This window comes from Podarcis erhardii (genome assembly GCF_964252035.2).
Source record: "Podarcis erhardii genome assembly, chromosome: Z".
NCBI lineage: Eukaryota > Metazoa > Chordata > Lepidosauria > Squamata > Lacertidae > Podarcis > Podarcis erhardii.
In genome coordinates, this window is record NC_138504.1 from 39,172,309 (window position 1) to 39,179,508 (window position 7,200).

At 43.5% G+C, this 7,200-nt stretch overlaps 1 protein-coding gene and 1 long non-coding RNA gene across 11 annotated transcripts in view; one reads left to right on the forward strand and one right to left on the reverse strand.

Annotated features, from left to right (window-relative positions):
• Positions 1 to 7,200, reverse strand: part of MAPKAP1 (MAPK associated protein 1) — a 181,912-nt gene that overhangs the window by 126,449 nt on the left and 48,263 nt on the right. The gene's annotated exons all lie outside the window — the stretch shown is intronic.
• On the forward strand, positions 5,854 to 6,739 carry LOC309333303. Its single transcript, XR_014152458.1, has 2 exons — positions 5,854 to 6,598; positions 6,692 to 6,739. It is a non-coding gene; the product is annotated as an uncharacterized lncRNA (long non-coding RNA).

Here is a 7,200-nt window from a genome sequence, read left to right on the forward strand (position 1 = left end):
CAATGCCATCACCTAGAGTCCTTGGAGAAAGGACGGCTTAGCAATCTAAAAGAATCAATAATGATTTATGAAATTAAAACAAGAGCATGAAGCTAGATTGTAAACCACTTCTCGCCTTTTTTCCTTTTTTAAAGCACCAAAATACACTTAGGAGATTTTGGTGTGTGCTCTCTCTCTTTCTTTATACAAGTCAGGAATTTTATAGTTTTGCTAATAAAACAATTCAACCTTTCCTTTGGCTATTTAGAATGTTGACTTACAAACATGTTTTCATTTTGAACAATTTATAATTAAGTGAAGGATAATGACATTAGACCAAAGCTTAAAATCAATTAAATTGAATAAAACGCAATATGATTCAAGCAGAAGATTAACTAGACTGTCACGTAAAATTGTATTTTTAAATTTTTTATTCTAATTAAACATGTTCTAATTAAATGACCGCTGCTTTGGAAATACTCCCCCTCTCCTCCCCCCCTCCAGCTCATCAGTATCCATTCCAAACCACATATTCATTAAAATTATATTCTATACCTCATTAGAAATGGACCCTTCTTCCCCTTTCTCCTCAGTGTTTTTGATAATGCTTTGTGGTAAGCATTACGATTTTGCATATTTCAGGCAAATATTCAAACCCTCCCCCTGCCCCCCCCCAATTATCTGTTTAGGAATAAATGTTTAGGAAGTGCCAGCTTATTGTTTGCAGGATTTTAAAACAACATGTGAAACTGAACAAATCTATTAAAGTATGAATCGTGCAAGATGGACTGGGATATTGTTGTTGTTGTTGTTATTATTATTATTATTATCATCATCATTATCATCACCATTATTGTTGCTTCAATGAATGTCTAAAATATTAAAGTAAGTTTGAGTAGTACACCCAATAAACAGAGAAAAATTATTATTGTTGTCTCACATGAATCTGCAATTACTCAATGGAGAAGATGGGCAACAGCTTAAGGACAAAAAAATCAAACAATCACACAGAATTAACAAAGACAATTCACTGCCACAAAATATGGGGAATGGCTGCTAGCTTAGGTGGATTTTTTTTTTAATGAACAAAAGCATTTCACAAATGACACATCAAGTCATGGTTATCAGCAACAAGCTATGGGGAAGGGCCATAGCTCTGTGGCCAAGCATCTGCATGGCGTGGAAAAGGCTCAAAGTTCAGTCCCCGATATCTCCAGGCTGGGTTGGGAGAGAACCATGCTTGAAACCCTGCCAGTCAGTGTTGACAATATTGGGCTAGATGGGCCAATGGTCCTGAGGAAGCTTCCCATGTTCCTAATCAAGCCCTGTGTCAGCACCAGGCATACTTGGGCATTTGCCCATTGGGACAGATGCCTTGCCTGTTGTCCTGCTAGTGGCCACTGTCATTTGGGCACCCCAGCCCTCTCCAGTGCCATTGCTGGGCAAGTCCACTCATGACCACCAGGGGCTCCATTTGGAGGATATTTCACACCAGGGGCTCGCTGAACCAGAGGCTACCAAGCAGCAGCCCAGTGAACAGCACCAGAGTCAAGAATTTCACAAGCAGCTTACCCCCAAGGAAACAGGAGCCTCCCACTTTACAGTGCCAAATCAAGGGCAGAGAGAATTTAATGCCATGTGGGATGGAGCCACATGGAGTGAAAGTGAAGCACCTCTTAAGTCAGAGCATTGGGCCTTTAAGAACCTGCAGTAGTCCAACAAAGGAGATGAACTAGAGGCAGAAGCTTGAAAGGCCTTGCTTGGTTCGCCTATAGCCCACTTTGGAGCAAGTGCCTCACTTGAAGCTGTGCATGCTACTGAAACAGCTGTCCTGCGGAGTCAAAGCGTGGCAGCACATGCCTGGCATAGCCTCAAACAAGACAGTGGTCCTAGAGCAGGACCTGATAAGCAGAAAAACTTCAACTTCATATCTCCAGGTGATAGTTCATGCCATAGCACAGCTTTTTTTTCTTGAGGGGGATTCTGGGGAAGGAGGATCCAGAAGCTCTTTTGCGCAAGTGAGAGTGGATGTAACGCCATCGTGGGAAGACCAATGCCTAACTTGGGCTGGTTTATGACAATGAAATGTGGTTTTAATGCACAACTTGCAAATGACATCTAATCAGCGCACCCTGGGAAATCTGCAAAGGAGGGAACTGGTCACAGAAGCTCCATATTGAAAAGGAGAGGGGCAAATTGTGATGCTGCAATTCAGAGTACACCAAAAAGTAGTCAGGACAGGAGCATTTACCCCTGAGCTGAAAGTAGGTCTGTTGTCAATGTTGCAACTGCGTCAACCATGAGCACACCACATTTCCTGTGACAAACACAAGAGTGTGAATGGCAGAAGCAGGACATCAGTGAATACCGGTTACAGGGAAGCAAAATAAAAGTAGGGGAGGACAACTGTTTTCTTCTTGTTCTGCTTGTGGTTTCCCAGAAGCATCTAGCCAGCTGCTATGGACAAGAGGGATGCTGGAGCCCTTTCCTTAAGTAGTAAGGCTCCTCTTACGCTTTTAGGATGATGTCTGATAAGACCCAGTATTCAGTTTGGTCTGAATTCTCACTCCCTTGAAGAAAGAGTGTGCTGCAGAGACTCCAAGGCCTGGGAGTGCAAACAACATCCTCTCAGAAGCATTAGGACTCAAGATCTTTACCATGAAATAAGGACCAGAGAATCCCCTGGAAGTACTCTGGAGCAAGTCCAGCGGGGAAGTCACTCTTGGGGCTTTTGGAGGGATGTTGGAGACAATATTCGTATAATGCTTTTTGTTCTGTTGTGACAAGCCTGTGTCTTCTGTGCGAGTTTGTTTGCCATGGCAAAAAGAGAGATAGGGGAAGGCAATTACAGACTCACAGACTCAGTGTAGCAAATCAGTTAAATTAAACCTGTATTTCACCTAAGTTGCACAGAAGAGTGTGAGAATAACATAACTAAGTTTTCTCATTTCATACTCTAGTACTCCTAAGTAAATTGGGGGGAGGGAGGACAGGGGGAAAGAGTAGGGTGGGTGGGGGAGGGAATAAAGTTTTTCACCCCACAAATGGAATCTGTCACTTACCGGGCTGTGATCTTTTCAGCTCCTGCACCCTAAATGCATGCAGAGATATTATATGCACTTTCTATTTAGCAATTTAATTATATCTTTGCTGCCGGAGAGTGGCAATGGCTTGCAGTAATAATCAGGTGAAAGCATTCTCACATTAATATGCTGGAATCCGATGTGTTAATTTGATGCAACTTTGCGTTGACAATATGTGATTAATTTGTTCCAAGGATAGCTTTGCTCCCGGGCTCTGACAGTTTCAAATGCTGGGTTTCTTTCCCCTATCGCTGGTTGACACGCCTCAGCCCACTGTTTTCCTAGGACCACTGCTAATTTGTAATGAACTGGCTTTTCGGGGGGGCCCTTCATTTTTAATTCTGTCAATGTCACCTCCTTGAGGAAAATTACAAGTTTCCGTAGGTGTGATTAGTGCCAAGTGCCGCCTGAAAAGAGGTTCGAGAAAACAAGGCTTTCTAAAGAAGAAGTCGGAATTTAATCTGCAGAAAACAGATTTATTGCCTCTAGACAGATAAATATAATAGAAAGTTCCTGTGTGTGTGTGTGTAAGCTATTTTCAAGTTCTTCTTCTTCTTGAGAGCTCCTGCCCTTTTCTCTTTTCTTTCTTTTTCAGCATGCTTCATTCCAAAATAATATTTTAGGGAGGGGAACACACACACACACGCACGCACGCACACACACACGCCACAATCCAATAAATATCAAGACAAGTGGTAGATGCTTAGGTAAAGGAAAGGAGAATTATAAATGCTTTGCAAAATGGAATGTAAGCTTGCAGTGACAACAGGAAGAAAAGACAAGACACCCAATTATATCTGTGTCCAATTCATGGTGGTGGAAATGTACAGATTTGCTGTTGCGAGAGCTTTATAAAAAGAAAAACAACAATTCAAATTGACAACAGTAGTTAACAGCAAAGAGCTGTAACTCAGCAGTGGAGCATCCACTTTGCATGCAGAAGTCCCAGGTTCAATTCCTGGCTTCTCCAGGCAGGGCTGGGAGAGAAACCTGAGTCTAAAACCCTGGAGAGCTATTGGCGATCAGTAAAGCCAATAGTGAGCTAGCTGTTAGAGTGATCATAAACAGCCTCCTATGTTCCTTCAATGACTGTAAGAAGTGGGGAAGGGCTGAAGATAGTGGTAGAGTACATGCTTTGGATGCAGAAGGTCCCAGGTTATATCCCTCAGCATCTCTAGGTAAGGCTGGGAAAAGATTCCCTGCCTGAAACCCCAGAGAGAGCTGTGGCCAGTCAATGTAGGCAATACTAAGCTAGAATGACCAATAGTCTGACTTGGTATAAGTCAACTTCCTATGTTCCTAGTATAGCGACTCTGTGATTGAACAACCAGTCCTTGCTGGATTCAACTGTGAAATTACCAGGTGCTTTTAGGCAAGCCTTTCAGCTTCCTCCAGCCCCACCTGCAGGATGGAAGGGGTGGGAATACTCACATACAAACAATGACTTACCCCCTCAGGCTAATTGTCCACTAGGGATGGTCAATATGGTGCCCTCCAAGTGTTTTGGGCTTACAGCTCCCATAATCCTTGAACTGTTGGCTTGGCCATGCTGTGCTGGTGGAAAAACATACCACCTTGGCAACCTCTGCTGTATAGATTGCAAGTGAAGCACATATGAAGCACCCTGACCACCTGAAACCACTATAGAAAATTACATGCACTTATCAAAAGTGTGAGGAACCTTTGTCCCTCCAGAGGTTTCAAACTGCAACTTCCATCAACCCTGGCCGCTGACTGTGCTTGCTGCAGATGATGGGAGTTGTAGTCCAGCAACCTCTGGAGGGCCAAAGGTTGTCCTCACACCTGCCCTGTAAAATCATAGGAGTTGGAAGAGGCCTCAAAGCCCCCCCCCCCTTTTCCCAATGCAGACACTCCTGCTCCAAAAATGCATCCTCAACAGGGGGGCCAGCCAGGCTCTACTCAAAGGAAAGTCCACTACTTTCCATGGCAGCCTGTGCTATGCTGTTGAACAGCTTGTACCATCAGAAAGCTCTTCTTTCTTGTCACTTGAATCTGCTGGTTTGGATCTTGCTCCGTCATCTATGTGACAACAACCTTTCAGATTTTAAAACATATGTGGGGAACCTTTGACTCCTCTTGTCCCACCGGCTGATATTGCTGAACTACAAACTCCCAGCAGCCCCAGCAAGCATGACTGATGAGCAGGGGGATGGAAATTGTAGTTCAGCAGCATGTGAACGGCCAAAGGTTTCCCACACCTGACTTATCACTGTGTCTTGATGTCTTAATCAGAGGCCCTGAAGAGCTATTAGATAAAGTTGGGTGGGGGGCGCAAGGAGGCTGCTATGGCGCATGATCAGACCTTTCTAAAACATGCTCTATATATTTGTTGCTGGATTGTACTACTGTAGACTGCAGATAGAGGAAGTATTTAAATAATCTCACTTAACCACCATCATCTCTGCATAAAGAGAACTAGCATGTCAGGGAGAAGTTTCTAGCTTCTCCCTGTCCTCAACGTTTTGAGTTAGCTGGTGCTTTAAAAAATAAATACACACACTGGTGAGCAGTACACACTGATCCCATTTATGCAAACTCCAGCAGGTGCTCCTCCCCAGTCATGCTCCCAAATTCATGGGCCTTAATCCTAAGGAGGAGGAGGGATCTAACATGCCCTGCTCCACCTCTTGATCTCAGGGGAGGGGAGCTGTCGGGCCTGGAGCATTACGTGGGAAGGACCTCTCTGCAGCTCAGGCCAAAGTCCCTTCTACTCCAGCATCCTGTTCTCACAGTGGCCAACCAGATGTTTCAATGAGAAACCTGCAAAAGGACCCAAGTGCAACAGAACTCTCCCTGTTTCTGATTCCTAGCATTTGGGATTCAGAGGCATAGTGCTTCTACCGTGGAGGCAGAACTCAATCAGGGGCTGCTTGCCATGATGGCTGCCTTATCCCCCATGATTTTGTCTACTCCTATTTAAAAGCCAGCTGAATTGGTGACAATTCAAGCTAGAGTGAGGCCCCTTCACAGCGGTTTAAGGCATTTGGTTTCTATTTCCCTCACATGCCCAGTGAAATCTACCATGGCCAGCTCTTCTTGTCTGTGAGATTTGTTTCAAGAAGAGTTTTGCTCAGGGTTTGAAATATAATGTCGAATCACAACCCTAGATTTGCATGAAAAATTAGGATCGGGAAGGTGAAAAGCAAGATTAGCAACTGCCCAGGGTGGGAAGTGGAAGCTCTAGGGGTTAATGTGGAGGGAGTAGCAGTGCAAACTGGCAATCACAGTAAAAAAGGGAACAACTCCTGGCAGTGGAATAAAAAACGTTATCAGGCACCTTGAGGGCCCAGTGGTTGAATAATAAGCTAGCCATTAAAAATAAAAACCAAACACGTTGCAGTGCCACAGAATGCAAACCTATGTTGCACCCTTTATGGTTCCACACTGGAATATTTGGGTAAGCTCTATCTGAGATGTCAGCATGATGTCATAGTCCGCATCAATATGCTGAGATGGCACTGGAGGTCCCCCATGCTCCCACACATCTTCAGACTGGGCCACTGCTTTCCCATTTCGTAAGAGATAGAGACAACATTAAGACTCGTCCTGAGCACTGGCGCTTTCCCTTAGCGATGATTAACACTGTGCTTTTTTCCCATTTATTTAAGAAATTTGCTGAAGAGAAGAATTAAAGAGTGATGAAAAGAGCAGCAGAACAGCTAGCCAAACCGTTTATTTGTTCAGGTTTTCTCCTTACAATAGGAAGATTATGTCTAATGACAATATGATTCCGAGGTGAAAAATGACATGCTGAATTTTTACCAAAAGAAAAATTAATCTTGCAAGTCTGGCTATAAATCATATTATGTCAGTAAAAGTAACACAACTGTTTTTATTAACAGATGTGGGGGCATTATATATATTTAAAAAATCAACTCACTGGTTGCAGCATATTATGCAGTACAGAGATCATTAAATATTTCGTGGCATTCTGAAAAAAGCAATTTGAGCTTAACGGGAAAAGGACTCAGAGGAAGACTGGGCAACGGCTTTGTATAAAGAACAAAACGCCTTGAAATGTTTTCACAAGGGACACTGAACAACAGAGGACTTTATACGGTTGTGTTATCTGATGTGGGGTTTTAACCCACTTATTTTCAAATGGTGTTCTTGGGGT